Genomic DNA, 15,925 nt, shown 5'->3' on the forward strand with positions numbered 1-15,925 from the left:
TATTTATTTTTGGGACAGAGAGAGACAGAGCATGAACGGGGGAGGGGCAGAGAGAGAGGGAGACACAGAATCGGAAACAGGCTCCAGGCTCTGAGCCATCAGCCCAGAGCCTGACGCGGGGCTCGAACTCCCGGACCGCGAGATTGTGACCTGGCTGAAGTCGGACGCTTAACCGACTGCGCCACCCAGGTGCCCCTAAATACACTTTTTTAAAAAAAGGAAATTATAGATGCAAAGTTCCCTTCCCCGATCACTTCGTTATTTACCCAGAACTTCTGCACACATTTCATTAGATCCTCCCAACAATCCCGGGGAGGGGGGGCGGTTAAGAGAGGCATTATCCCCACAAGGAGGGGGATGCTCAACTACTAGTTCCCTCCCATTTCACAGATGAGAAAGCTGAGTCGTAGAGAAGTTAAATGACTCGTCTAGAGTCTGTGCAGCTTGGGTAAATAGAGGAAAGGGCTCAAAGCAGACCAGGCTGCTCCTCCCCACTTTGCCCTTCGTTTGTTCTTGTGCCACCTCCTTCCCTTGGGTCCCTCTTGCAGCTCCTCTAGGTGTGTGTTACCTGAATCTGAATGGTAAGAAGACAGGGCAGGGGCTCTCTGCGCCTCTTGGAGACGTCCTGTTCTCTCGCTTCCCCCTAACCCTCTGCCTGCAACTTCCTCCCTACGTAGGCCCCTGTAGAACTGATACTGGCACTCTGTGTGGCAAATCTCTACCCTAAATTCGAATTCCAGAGCAACCCCTCACTAGGGGTTTAAACGTGGATTTAAACAGATCTCTTCCTTTTAGCTTGTCTCGTCATCTAGGACATAAGGAGTGGTTTCAATCTGTGGTCCCCAAACTGTAGAGTGATCACAGGAGATTCAGCCTCTGGCTCCATGAAGACTCTGAGGACCCTGTCTGTGTGGAACTGTGTAGTTGCCGGGGGAAGGATAACTGTGTAATTGTGGGTGCCTGGCTGGCTCAGTCTGTAGAGCATGCAGTTCTTGATCTCGGAGTTGTGAGTTTGAGCTCCACATGAGGCATAGAGTTTACTTTAAAAAAGTACAACCATCAGCATGTCAGGATCGTGGAGAAATTTTTTTGGAATGAAAAGTGTGGAAACCTGCCGTCTAAATATCCTCTGAAGGTCCTTGCAACTACCATCCTACGCAGCTGCGCTGGAGATTGGGCTTTAGACCACCAGGGGGCGATGCAGCCCCATACGATGTGGAAACTGAGGCCCATGGGCCAGAGGGACAGTTCCAAACTAGGACAGGGTGGGACCAAGGTTCCAGTCCTGGGTCTGTAGACCACACTGAGACCTGTTACACATAAGGTTCTGTAAGAGAGATGTATCTCCACAGGCAGGGGAAGTAAGGGACCCAGAGAGGACGGTATCCTGTGTCCCAGGCCACTCAGCACTGTGCAGACACCTGTGGTAGTGAGAGGCAATTACCCGTCTGGTTGGACCTTGAGCTGCAGCTCCTAGCCTCCCACATAGGATGGGCCTCACATTCCACCTCAGCTATCCTCGGGCAAGGGGAAGGGACTGAGGGAAGAAAAGGTACAGAACAAGGCCTGGATGGCCACACCCCAGGAATGCAGGGAACTGATGAAGACCTGGGGAAGTAGGGAAGCCTTTCTGAAGGTAGAGTTGGGGACAATCAGAGAAGAGCAGGCAGGTCAGTTCAGGCAGGGAGTTCTGTATCAAAAGGGAATAATTATTGCTTGACAATAGGAGGCATCAACTCAAGGCCAGAGGGGAGGACAGGAGAGGCCAGCATTCTCCCTCCACTCTCTCACCAACCCCCCCATCCCACCCCACTCCAACCCTGCTGAACCCTGGGCAGGGCTCTGACCCAGTTCAGCCTCTCCAGTCAGGAATTTCTTCCTGGCAAGGGCCAGAGAAACTTAAAGAGGGAATTGAGCTCCCACACACAGCTCTCAGAGGCTGAAACTCATACTCAAACTGTCAGGATCCAGAAGACTTTCCAACCCAACCTGAAGGTACACACAGACAGGTGCTCACAATGATGGGACACAGAGACTCTGCACCACCCTAGGACGAGCTCTCTCTCTCTCTCAGGCTTGATTTTAGCAGAACAAATGGAAGACGGGGTGCCTGTGTGGCTCAGTCAGTTAAGTGTCTGTCTCTTGATTTTGGCTCAGGTCATGATCTCACGATTTGTGAGTTCGAGCCCTGTATTGGAGTCCACTGTCAGCACAGAGCCTGCTTGGGATTCTCTGTCTCTCCTTCCCTCTGTGCCCCTCCCCCACTTGCATTCTCTGCCTCTCTCTAAATAAATAAACTTAAAAAAATAAAATAAAAAGAACAAATGAAGAAGGACCTAGAGCCTCCAGCCCCCTTAGTCCAGAACACTGGACCCTCACCCCTTAATGCCTCATTCTTGCTCTAGATGGGCCACCCCTTTCTCCTCCTTGGCCAAGCTCCACTCATCTGCTGTTCCTCTCTTATGTACCCCTGCTGGCTCTAAGCAGCAAATTCCTTCCCACAACCACTGTGCTCTACACGGCCTCTCTCCCTATTTGCCTGGGCTCGGGGTACCAGCCCTGACCCCCAGGCTGAGTGTCTCCTGAGCCTGTTCCTTCTGCCCTCCCACACCTCTGGGCCTTCCACGGTGCCTTTCTGAGATTTGCCAAGCCTGAGTGTTCTTCTAAGCAGAGAAGACCAGAAGGAGAGGCAACCGGAAAGGGCATTCATGTTGGCAAGTCTTCTCTGGGCAGCAGAGTGGACAGAAGGACAGGCGGGGCAAGCCAGCCATTCTGGAGAGGGTGGGCACACCCTACCTTCCCCCATCTCAACAGGACCACCTCCCAAGCTTAGAATTTTGGCTGCAACACACACACACACACACACACACACACACACACACACACACACACATACATATACATATACACACCAGGCCTATCTGCTCTGCAGAAATATGCTTCCCTGGGTCCCCTAGGGCCTGTTTCCTCATTGCCCACCAAGCCTTTCCCATCTGCTTTCACAGAGGAACCTTCAGTCATGGGTTTGACCCAGAGATCTCCCAATTTTCAAGTCTTACAGCCTTCTAGAGACAAGGCCATACCAAATTTGGGATCATTGCAGTTGCCCCATTTACAGCCCAGCCCCTGTACCTCCCTCCCACCTCAGTGCATCCCTCCCACCTCTGTGAAGCCTTTGAGGCTGGGAGGGAGGTCAGAACGGAGCCCATCTTGGCAAAATGAGAAAAGATTAGAGCAATACATTTGCTGTCAATGGCAATAAGGCTGCCTGAACAGGGGAAGAGGAATATTTGATTTCGGGCTCTCCAGGGGTCTCCGCGGAGGAACACTGGCAGAATGCAGCCTCAGGCCTGATGGAGTGGGGAGGGCTGGTCCCAGCCCCAGCCAACTAGGGACCCTGGAGTCCCAGCCCTCCCATCTCCTTATCGACCCCATCCTCTGCAGTCACCCGCAGGGTTACAGCTCCACCCCCAACCCTCCCATCATTTCTCCCTTCCCACTGCCAAACTTGTGTTTCCCCACAGCAGTTTTTCTACCCAGCACAGGGTGATGGAGCAGAAAGAACACTGCTCTAGGGGCTGGAGAGGAGGCCTGGGTTTTAACCCCCCTGCTGCATCTAAGCCAGGGACTTCATGCAAGTCACTGAGTGTCTCTGAGCCTGGGGCAGTGTGGGTTGGGGGACAATGTGCCATTTGGCATCCTGAGGTCAGCCCGGCCACTCACCACTTCAGTGGCCTTGGGTATCATCGCTTCACCTCTCTGAGCTCCCATCCCCATCCATAAAGCAGGGATGAAGCAAATAATAAGGCCTATCTATGTCCTAGGGTTGTGGCTGGTGTCAACAAAGCCTCGGATAAGAAAGCTGTAAACAAGTTTGACATAGCATTGTCTTGTTTCGTGGGGATTTGCCATAGGTTCCCTGGCTGAAGGATGGACCCAACCTTCATCCAGAAGCTCCAGAGGGTTCTTTCCAGCCCTAGGATCTCGGCTCTGAGTCCCACTCCCCCAGTGAGTAGAGGGAGTAGTTTCTCTGGAAAAGGCAGATGAGGGTTTTTTGTTTTTGTTTTTGTTTTTGTTTTTGTTTTGTCAAACAGACCTGAATTGAGGAGTCAACTCTCCTGGACCAATTCTGAAAGACATTCTGAAGAGACAGGTGTTTTAGAAGCAACTGGTCAATAGTGTCTCTTTCCAACCTCCTACCCTCATGTGTACAGGGAGTGCTGCCCCCTGGAGTTGTGCAATGGATGCAAATGAGGCAACTTCTGCCCCGACCCTGGGTGAATAGTCAAGGTGTTCCCTTGACTGACCCTTGACCCTAGGCAGCAGAGGGTGCAGAGAGCCTACAGGATGGAATTCACATCCACTTCCAGGCTGCCTGGAAACACCTGCAGTGTTTTTCATATGCTTTCTGGTCTCTACAACAGCCCAAGAAGGAGGTATAACCAACATGAGGTTGGATAACTTGCCCTAGTCGTATGCTGCAAGGAACTATGACTCAAGTTGGACCACAGCACTCGGTGCTGCCTCCTGTTGGAGCAGAAGGTTCGAGGCTTCCATCCCAGGCCTGGGTCCCTTGGCTGAGATGGGAACCTGGGTGATTCTTTAAGTGGATTATACTACTCAACCGAGGAGCACAGAGAGTGCTTTGGAGAGTATAGAGCCCTGAACAAATGCATTATACTTTCATGTGCTTCTCTTCTGGTTCCCACTTCATTTGCCACTACCCCGCCCCCCTGCCTGGTCCTCCCCTCTGGCCAGATCTCCTCACTTTATTTTCCATCTGCTACATCAGGCTCATTCATATCCTCCCCTCCCCACTCTGCCTATCCAGATCTCACCCATCCTTTGAGGCCTCCATGAAGTCTTGCTACCGTGCAAAGTGGCAATAAGGACAGACTTTCTTGACTTACTATTCACCTTTTATGAATGTGTCCTGGTCCCACAAGAGAGTCCCTAACTGATGCTCTGAGGGCCTTAGACTGTGTCTCCTATCTCTTTGTAACCTTGGGGCTTGCATAGAGTCTGGTACATACTGGGTGTCAGGAAAGCATTTATAGCGGGAGGTGATGATTGTGGTGGTGGCGCTCACGATAGAATCCACATTTGGGGTGGGGGGGGATGGTGGCAATAGCTCTGGTAGCTGTAGTGGTAGGTATGGCGGTGAGTTTGAGAGCATGCTGGTGTTGGTAGCGACGGTGGCGATGTTGATGATGTGAGTTTGAAGATGGCGGTAGCGATGGGGATAATGATGGTGATGGTGGTGATAAGAGGTGGCGGTGATAGTGGACGTGTAAATTACCTGTGGCTGCATGACAGATTACTCCCAACACGTAACGCTTCAAAACAAGACACATTTGTTCTCTCAAAGTTTCCGCAGGTCAGGAATCTGGGCGTGGTCAAACCGGGTGCCTCTGGCTTGTTTTCTCATAAGACAGCAACCAGGGTGTCGGCAGGGGCTACAGTCTCGTCTACTGGAGGCAGATTTGCTTCCGAACTCACACATGTGATCGTTGACAGGATTCAGTTCCTCTTGGGCTCTTGGACCTTGCTGGGTGTTGGCCTGAGGACTCCCTCGGTCCTTTGTCACATGGGCCTCTCCGGAGAGTAGCTGGCAACATGGCAGCTTGCTTTCCTTGATGCAAGTGAGAGAATACCCAGGACAGAAGCTACAGTCTCTTTGTCGCCTAATCTAGAAGTAACATCCCATCACCTCTACTAAATTCTCTTCACTAGAAGCGAGGCATTAAATACAGCCCATAATTTAAAATGTTTTTATTTGGGGGCGCCTGGGTGGCTCAGTCGGTTGAGCGTCCGACTTCAGCTCAGGTCACGATCTCGCGGTCTGGGAGTTCGAGCCCCGCGTCGGGCTCTGGGCTGACAGCTCAGAGCCTGGAGCCTGCTTCCGATTCTGGGTCTCCCTCTCTCTCTGCCCCTCCCCCGTTCATGCTCTGTCTCCCTCTGTCTCAAAAATAAAAATAAACGTTAAAAAAATTTAAAAAATAAAATAAAATGTTTTTATTTGAGTATAGTTGATACACAGTGTTACATTAGTTTCAGGTATACAACAGTGATTCAACTTCTCTATGTGTCATGCTGTGCTCACCACAAGTATAGCTGCCATCTGTCACCATACACTGCTAATACAATATCATTAACTATATTCCCTATGCTGTGCCTTTTATTTCCATGATTTAGTCATCCCATAACTGGGAGCCTGTATCTCCCAGTCCCCTTCACCCATTTTGTCCATCCCCCTCCCCCCTCCTTTCTGGCAACCATCAGTTTGTTCTCTGTATTTATAGGTCTGATTCTGCATTTGTTTTGTTTATGCATTTGTTGTTTTAGATTCCATATATGAGTGCAATCATATGGTATTTGTCTTTCTTAGTCTGATTTATTTCACATAGCATAATACTCTCTATGTCATCCACATTGTCGCAAATGGCATATCGCATCCTTTTTTAAGGCTGCATAATATTCATTATATGTACATATATATATACACACACACATATATATACACACACACATATATATACACACACATATATACACATATATATACACACACATATATATATACACATATACACACACACACACACACATATATATATATATATAAATGCATATCTCACATCTTTATCCATTTGTCTTTTGATGCCCACTTAGGTTGCTGCTTCCAAATGTTGGCTATTATAAATGATGATGCAGCAAACATGGGGTGAATATACCTTTTCAAATGAGTGCTTTTGTTTTCTTTGGGTAAATAACCCATAGTGCGATCACCGGATCATGAGGCAATTCTATTTTTAACTTTTGGAGGAACCTCCATATCCTTTTCCACAGTGGCTGCACAATCTTGCATTCCCACCAACAGGGCACGAGGGTTCCTTTCCCCCCACATCCTCACCAACACAAATACAGCCCATACTTGACAGGATAGGATGATACAAGGGCATGAATGCTGGGAGGCAGTGGCCACTGGGAGTCACCTTAGAGGCTGCCTGCTACAATGGCTATGGCGGTGATGAGATGGTAGAGGAGGAAAGATGGAGAAGTACAATCGTATCAGGGATGGTAGGGTATCAGAGAGTGGAAGTATTGGTGTCCATAATAGAGTTGGAAAATGGTTCCCCCAAACTAGATCTGGGCAGAGGGGTGCAGCTGACTGGAGCCAGATATACAACACCCACTCTCCTCCACCACACTCCAGCCTCATCCCAGGTCCAGGCCCATATCCATTCCCCTAGAGTACTCCCTCCCCATTGCTTTCTTTGCCAATCATCCCCACCCTAGGCTGATGTTCTCCTTTAGGCAATTAATGAGCTAACTAATGGCCAAATGGAGAGCAATTACCACCAGCAATCAAAGGAAAGAGGAAGAGAGTGGTCAGAGGCCCAAGGGAGACAAAGAGGTGTTGCCTGTTTGGGGGCTGGGCTGTGGTTCTTGCGAGGTGGATAAAGCCATCCACCCGATGCTATACTGAGTCCTCATGTCCTTGGTCTCCAGCTCCACATTCCCATAGGACGGAGCCCACCACCACCATCCCTTTATGTTTCCTCTCTCAATTCTTCACAAAGGCTTTAGGCTAGAGCTTCGCTAAGCCCAGAGCAGCCCATCCTCTCCAGTCCCCCTGCCTCTATCTCCTTCCTCTAATCTCTTCCTACTTCTGACTACCTGCCTTTTCTTAAAATCCCCCCAATATTTCCCCTGTCCTTTGATAAGCACAGAAGGGGCTCATCTTTCCTGATGTCTCATACCTTCCATGGCCATCACTAAGCCCCCTCATCCTACCCCAATGCCAAGGCATTTAGGTCTGGTAAGCCAAAATAAAGCCTATTATCCGGAAACGTCTCTTTAAGCAGCCAGGTGATATTAGGTGCCGTGGAGCCAAGTCCTCTTGCAGTAGAATCATCAGGTTGAGTGACAGGGGTAAAATAGATTGGGAGTGAGGAGACCAGGATTCTAATCCCAGATTTGTCACTCACTAATCATGCCACTTCTATTCAATGTTCTCATCTGTTTAATGGTGGTAGTTGGAGGTGGAGGGTGGATCAGATGGCCTCTAAAGACCCTGCCAGTTCTGAAGTTCTCGGATGCTAATTCCCATGAGAAGGGTGGAAGTTGAGTGGAGGATGATAGCCAGGCTAGAAGGCCAAGGACTACGTGGCTGACAGAATAGTGTCTGCTTGCAAAGGACAGTGAAACCTGGTCATAGTAGGGGGTCTTTACTCCGTGCACTGTAGGGCCCAAGGCCACCCCAACCTTCCTTTCCTGTATCTACCCAGGCTCCCCACCCCCCCACCCCAGATGCATGACCTTAGAATTACCAGCTTCCCTCTCTGGCCCTTCATCAGCATGTCCAGACAGTCCCCATCTGCCACTTCTGTCTCTAAGATATCACTCACTTCTTTTGTTTCCTTTCTCCTCCCCCTACCCCCCCCCCCACACACATACCCATATTGTCCCCACCCTAATTCAGCCTTTGCCCCTTCTCTCCTGGACCTCTGGAAAAAACACACCTGACTGTCCTCATGCCTCCCACCTCCTTGGTCTGCATGACACCTGTCTCTCCTGGTTCTTCTCTTTGACCAATCTTTCTTGGTTCTCTTTCTCTTTCAGCCTCCTTTCCTCCCGTCCTCCTGTCCTCCCATCCTGCTGTTCACCCCTTAAATTTAGGTGAACTCCCTAAGGCTTTGTCCTTGGCCATCTCATAATGGTAACATAATAACAAAAGCAAAAACAACTAGGATTTAATGGTTCTTACATGCCACAAAGGGCCTCCACATGTATTTTTATTTGATTCCATGAGGTAAACTATTCTCTCCCACTTAATGGAAGTCAATTTTGCCTTCATGGAGTCTCTGAAAACTGTCCTTTCCTTTTGATTTCCACTGCTACTGCTTTAAATCAAGCCTTTAATGCCTTGTCTTAGACCCTTGCTTCAGCGCCCCAGCTGACAATAGTGTAGGTCTTAGCGGCCGATGAGAAGGGAAGGATGTAGTTCCAGTTAAACAGTTGACCAAGGGCTTTAGATTTAGCTGAACCAGACCAGGCCCCACTCAGAACAGAGTGGGCTGTACTATAAAGATAAGGCACTCAGAAGTAGAATCATTCGGGGGAAAAGATTAGGGTCACAAGCAAAAATTCAGAAATCTGTGATTGGTCTGAGCATAAAGAGGACAGTTTCTGATGAAATAGGTGAAAAGCTGCATAATGAAGTCCCGGAGAATCTCTCTGGAAACTCCACCGTGCCAGGACCTTTGTGACTGGTCCCAGATCAACTCCAGGCAACCCAATCGGCACCCTCAGCCTGCTGGAGCGGGTAAACCTTGACTCTTTAGTTTAAGTCAGGAAAATCCTACCTCAGGAAGAAAAAAGAATAAGAATAAAGAAAATAATATTAGAAATACTGAACAAAGAAATTTAAATTCGTGATATTGGTTTCATAGTGGGCTTTTGGGGGGGGGCAATCATTGTAATATTGTTTGTTTTGTCTGCTTTTAGAGATGTTGAAAGTTTTTAAGAAAATCTGCTTTATGAAGAGTCTAACTGACTTCATTTGCAGTCAAGGTTTAAATATATGGGGACATACGATTTGCCAAATTCATAAGTTTTTGAATTATTGGTTGTATAAGTAGTATGAAAATATTTAGGGGAGGGGTACCTGGGTGGCTCAGTCAGTTAAGTGTCCTATTCCAGCTCAGGTCATGATCTCATGGTTCAGTTCATGAGTTCAAGCCCTGCATTAGTCTCTCTGCTGTCAGCACAGAGCCCGCTTCAGATCCTCTGTCCCCCCTCTCTCGCTGCCCCTCCCCCCATCTGAAAAGTAAACATTTTTTAAAAAGAATATTTAGGGGAATGTTAATAATTGGATAAAGACTAATAAACTGGACATCAAAGTAGAAAAAATACGGAGTATTCCCCTCTATGCCCCAAAGTGCCTGAGACATTAAAGAATTTATCATCCTAAACCTCCCATCTGTGATTTCTACGGTCTTCAATTAATTCCCATTCTCCTGCCAAGACTTCCGTGTCCCCATTTTCTCATCTATGAAATGGGATAATATTACCTACTCAGAGGGTAGCTGTGGGGATTGAGAGAATTCCTCCCAGAACACTTAGAACAATACCCACCACACAACGACTCAATAATGTTGCCTATATTTACCCTCCCCCAATACCACTTTGATCATGCCACCTCCTTCTCAAAACCCTTCGATTGTTCCCCAGTGACCCCAAACAAATGGAAGCTCCTCCACACGTCAAGAACCTTCCTGTCCTCACCTCTGCCTGCTTCCCAGCCTTGGCCCTCACTACTCCCCCTCAGCCACCAGACAAAGTTACCACCTCTTTGCTTTGCTCTCGTCCTCATCATTTCTTCCATTTCTTCCTCCTTCTAAAATGTCTTGCCTCCTTCCTGTGCCATGATGGCTATTCAAACTCCTACCCACCCTTCAAAACCCATCTCAAATGCTACATCCTCCGGGACACTTTCCTGGTCATCTTCAACTCTCTCCCTCCTTGGGGCACTATATTAGTAGTTCTCTCCTGGCAAGCATCACATTCTGTCATGCATCACAGTCAATTACTTATGTGTCTGGTCACCCCAGTTAGGCCATACGTTCCTTGAAGATAAGACTCACTTCTAATTGATCTTGGGGAACACATGGCAGCCTTGCCCAGATCCTGGTGTGTAGTAGGTGCTCAGTTAACAGATGTTAGATTCTTCTAGCTCCAGGTAGTTGTGTCATCTAAGCAGAGGCCGCAGGGACCTCCAGACTCCCCAGGCCAGGGTCCCCACCCTCGCTGGCCTACACAGACCGTAGAGCACAGGAATCCGAAGGAGCCAACGGTCTGTATGTACCAGGGCCCACAGGGCAGATGGAAAAATGGCATAGCCAGATTCCAGGAGCATGTGCTCAGCTTATCATCACTCTCCCAGAAATTCAACCCCTCAGTCGAGATTTTTTTCGGACTCTTCTGTGCTAGGCCCTGTGTGAGGCACGGCAGATGCTGGTGCCACTTCCCTAAAAGAGGTTGTGCCCGTGTGCCCAGAACTCCTGTGTGTACGCATATATGTGCCCACATGTGCGCCCCGCATGCCCGAGTCTCTTCTCCTGACAAGCCGAGCAGTCTGTAAGCCCAGGCTGAGAGGGCTGCCTTTTACCCTGTTTCCAAACAACTCCCTTTTCTGCGCCAGCGCCCTGCTTCTCCCTTCTGTTTGCCCCTCGCCTCCTCCTCCCTCTGTTGGGGCTGCCGCTGATGATGAAATTTGGCTTGCAACACCCTCTTCCTCCCCTTCCTACAGGCCTGGGAGAGGATTAAGCCACTGGAGTCTGAAATCGGAAAGATCCCAGCTTCTGCTCCCCAGCACCTCCCCACGCCCCCTCCCCCTCCCCGCCCATGCAAAACCAGAAAATTAATCTCCCCTTCTGCCTGTGATATGGCGGGCTGCATTACAAGCTGGGCGTCGAGATAAAGCGGGGAGCCGCGGGACAGCGGCCCAGCGCAGGGGCCCCGGGTGGGGCCGGCCTGGGAGATAAGGGCCTCCCAGCCCCATGAATTATTCACCGGCACTGCCTCCTCCGGCTCAAAGGCTGCCCTGGGCGCTGAGATTGCACCTTCCAGAAAGGCCTGGGTAATGTGGGAGGAGGGTCCATGGAGAAGGCAAGGGCTGTAGAAGGGTCCTCCTGGGGGGGGGGGGGCAGGGAGAGGGGAGGACTGTGCTTAGGTGGGAGACAGCTCAGAGACACAAGTGCCCTGCAGGGCCGGCTGATGCAGAGGGTGGAAGATGTCCCCAAGCGCAAGGAACCCTCAGACCCAGCTATGGCCCCCAGGGATGCTCTTCATTTATGCAACACACTAAACACAATTGAGCAGCTGTAAGTGCCAGGCCAGGTCCAAGTCTGGCATCCTAGAGCTGGAGATGCAGTCCCTGCCCTCAAGGTGCCCAGGATCCAATGCACCTACTGAGTATGGGTGGAACACAGTTGTTCCCCCCTCATCTGCCTTGTCTACAACGCTTCCCCCCTTCCCTCCTGTGGGGCTCTAGACAGCTGCTACCCACTCTGCTGAAGCACTTCACCTTGAGGAGGACCGGAGGACAGACCTGCTTTTAGGGCCACCAGAGTTCACAAAACAGAGACCAAGGCAGCTGGTGCAGCAGGGAATCATAGCTAGGGTAAGGGATTAACCAGGCACGTTTCCTGAAAGAGGAAAAGACCCAGGCACTCTGTGGGTCTTTTGTTTCTCCTTTTTTCACTCTTCAAAGACCCAGAATTTTAAAGCAGGAAGGGACCTTAGTAGTAGTCTCTTCCCTATCTTGCTGTCTCTATTACTGCATTCTTCTCACCCTTTCTCTGTCTCAATCTCTCCTCCCACCTCCCCCTCCCTCCTCCACATCTGCCCTTTTAATCTCTGCCTTGGCCCCAATTTCTCCCCTTTCTGTGGCACCATGCCTTTCTCTGTCTCTCAGTCTCTGCTTTCTCCTTTATCATTCCTTTCTTCTGAAGCCACGACTCCCCGAATGACAGGATGACACAGAAATCGGGGTATATGATGGAAGAAAGGTGGCCATCTTCTGGCCCCCTTCCCTGGGGGAGGAAAGGAGGAAAAAAGAAGGGCTCAGCCTGGTCCTGGATATGCAGATAAACTGCCAAGACCCTGAGAACGCAGGAGCAGTAGCAGTTTGGGGAGAGAGCCTCAAGAGAAACACTGGCACAGGAAAGAGACTGAGATACCCTGAGAGCCAGGGGTTAGAGGTTCTGGGGAAGTGAGGACCAGAGGAGACCCCTTCAAATTACAGCCCGGCCTTCAACCCACTGGCTCCTGGAGCCCCACGCTCGAATGAGTGAATAAGGCACATTCTCTTCAAGTTGGAGAGGGAGAAGGGGTGGAAGGTGAAGAGGGGCTGGAATGAGAGGAAAACATGAGCAGGGTGAGCCCCGAAGGATGGAGGAGGCAGTGACTTGGGTGGGGAAGGGAGGACAAGCTAAATGGGGGAGGAGAGAGATCAGAGACAGACCAGAGAAGAAGAGAGGACAGCACAGGGTTGAGGGGAAAGGGCGAGGGTAGCAGAGGAATGAGCGAGGGATTAAGAGGAGCATTTGGCCCAGAAAAGAGAAAGCAAGTGGGAGCAAGTTGAGGGTCTCAGGGGCAATGTGGAGCCCGGTGTGTGTGTGGGGGGGAGGGTGTGTTGATGGGTCCCATCAGCCTCAGGTCCACAGCCCCTTCCCACCCGCCTGCTAATTAACTCCTTAATTGTCTCTGCATTTGCTGAGCTGGCAGATGAAGTGGATGCAGACAGATTGGGGCTTGTGTGATTTCATGCATGGGAGAGCAGAGAAGAGCTGCCTGGGAGTCCCAGGGGGCCTTGCCCCCCTTTTGCCCTCCCCCCTCACACCCCTGTCTCTGAGAGGCTGGAGGGTGCTTCTGTACCTAGAGCAGATGGGGCCATCTGCAAAGGAAGTGTCCGTGGGGAATATGCCCCCATCAGCCTCTCGGGGATGAAAATAATACTTGCTACTATTGGTGGAACACCTACTGTTTACTAGGCACACATTGTTTCATCACTGTGGGCATTAGCCAGATTTTATGGCTTGTGGCAACAGTGAGGCTCAGACAGGTTAAGTAACTTGTCCATAATCACACAGCACTGGTGTGACAGAGGTGGAATTTCAATCCTGGTCAGCACAATGCCAAAGCTCTGTGTGGGTCCTGGCCAGATGTTTCATGCCAGTGGAGGGAAGAATATTTCCAGGCCTATTTCTCTCTCAGCCCAAGGGGAGAAAAGGTACTGAGGTCTTGGGACTACAGGGCCAGAGAGGAGGGAAGTGTGGACAAGTGTCAGGGAGGAGGCTGAAGGAGCTAGGATCTGTCACATCCTGCATAAGAAGTAGGTGGGTCCAGAGAAGCAGAAAGGAGCAGTGGGACACTAATCACAGTCCTTGGATCCCTCAAGTGTCATCTTGCCAAAGCCAACTTCACCTTTTCCTCATCCCTGCAACACAAACCCCTGTCAGCAGGACTTGCCCCTCTGCCACTCTAAGCTGGCAGCCCTGGGCCATCCCTCAATTTCACTCTTGGCCTTTGCACTAGAGTCACTTGTCAACACATTCATCTCTCCTTTGACACTGGGAGATTTTGAAGGCAGTGACTATGCCAGTCCTCACCGTGTCCAATCCTGGGATTTGACACAGTGTAGGGTTGCTGACATGTATAGGGTAAGGATGGGGGGTGGGGGTGGGGATCTGTATGGGGATCTATCTCACCTCAAATGAAGACAAAACAATAACAGGGTACTTAGGCTGTGCATAAGAAAGAACTTCTAAGTCTGGGCATACTGAAGGAGGAACCATACTGAAGCTTTGATTCAGACCTGTGGATTCTCCAGATCAAGGTTTCTCAAGACTGGCTGCTATATATTAGAGGTGCTGAAAAGTTGAGAAATCTGGACCCCACCCTCAGAGATTCTGATTTAATTGGACTAAGGTGGGGCCACAGCATCACTTTAAAAAGCTCCCCACGTGATTCAAATGTTCAGCTGGGGTTGAGAACCACTCTCAGATTCTGCCCTGATTTGGCAGCACTGGTGCTTTTACGGCAGGATCCAAACCCTAATGCTAATAATAATAATTACTTATTGAGGATTTAGTAGGTACAAGCTAATGTGCTAAGCACTTTCCGTGCATTAGCTTATGTAATCCTCAGAAACTCCTGTGAACTAAATATTACCCCATTTTACAGATGTGGAAACTGAGCTCAGAGAGGTCAAGATACCAGCCCATTCTAATGAATGGCAGGGCCAGTTCTGAAAGCTGAGATTGCCTGATTCACAACTTTTATCTTCCCTCAGACTCCTGAGGCTGTTCGTTGGCCTCGATTAGTCCTTGCCAGCCTCCACCTCACCTCATCACCTTCCTTCCACCCCCGCTGCTCCCTCAATAACATCCCAGGTGACTGAAGCAATTTGCACCCATTTGAGGAAGCTCCATGTGTCACTCAGCCTGCGAGGGTGGGGAGTTAGGGGAATTACAGATGCTCCAAGATGGTCCTCCCCTCCCCTGAAGACACTTGGAGTTCAAGAATCCTGCCCCATGCTTCCTCCGGTCTCTGTTTGAAGCCAAACTCCACTCCCAAATGCCCCCTTGGGTTGATTCTAAGTATCCGGAATAGTGCTGCCACCCAGTGGCTGCCCAGGGACATGGCAGCCCTCCAGCACTGTCTGGTGCTGCTGGACAGCTCCCCAACTCAAGACCGGAACCCAGGATCCTCCCTTCCCTTTGGCAGCACCATGCCCAGGCCCCTCGTAAATGGATCCCACTCTCCCTCCTGGGGTCCTAAGCCCACACTGCCTCTAGGGATCTCCAACTCCCTTCTCTGGTTTTTCTTGTACCCCCTGCCCCCCAATACTTCACAACTTCGCATGCAACTTCTTTCCATTGTGCCAGTTCTTCTTATTACAGGTTCTTTCTTCTCACTTAAAGCCCTGGGAACACACCTCTCACCTCCCTTCTCCAGAGCTGCGCCAGCCTGCAAGTGGAGTGAAGGAGTTGCTAGAGATAGAATCCTGGTCCCCCACACCCCCCTCCTCATCATCTGACACCATCAGACCTCAACAGTCTCTGTGCTAAGAGCCCCTAATGAGCATCAGCAAATTAACAACTTCCCTTTGATTGCTCCTTCTCTGTTAATTGGATAGGGAGGGCCCCCCAAGGCCTCTCAGAGAGGAGGAGGAGGGAGGGAGAGAAGGAGAGAAGTGAGAGCTACAGGAGCAGCCCCCAGGCTTGAGCTTAGTGCCCCAGAATTCTGCTCCTTTCCTGAGTACAGCTCCTCCTTCCATCTCTTCCTCATCCTGTCCGCCCCCACCCTCCTAACCCTCCACCTTCCCACCCCACCCCCTTCCCTTTCCCTTTCTTGA

This window comes from Leopardus geoffroyi, chromosome B4, assembly GCF_018350155.1.
Source record: "Leopardus geoffroyi isolate Oge1 chromosome B4, O.geoffroyi_Oge1_pat1.0, whole genome shotgun sequence".
Taxonomy (NCBI): domain Eukaryota; kingdom Metazoa; phylum Chordata; class Mammalia; order Carnivora; family Felidae; genus Leopardus; species Leopardus geoffroyi.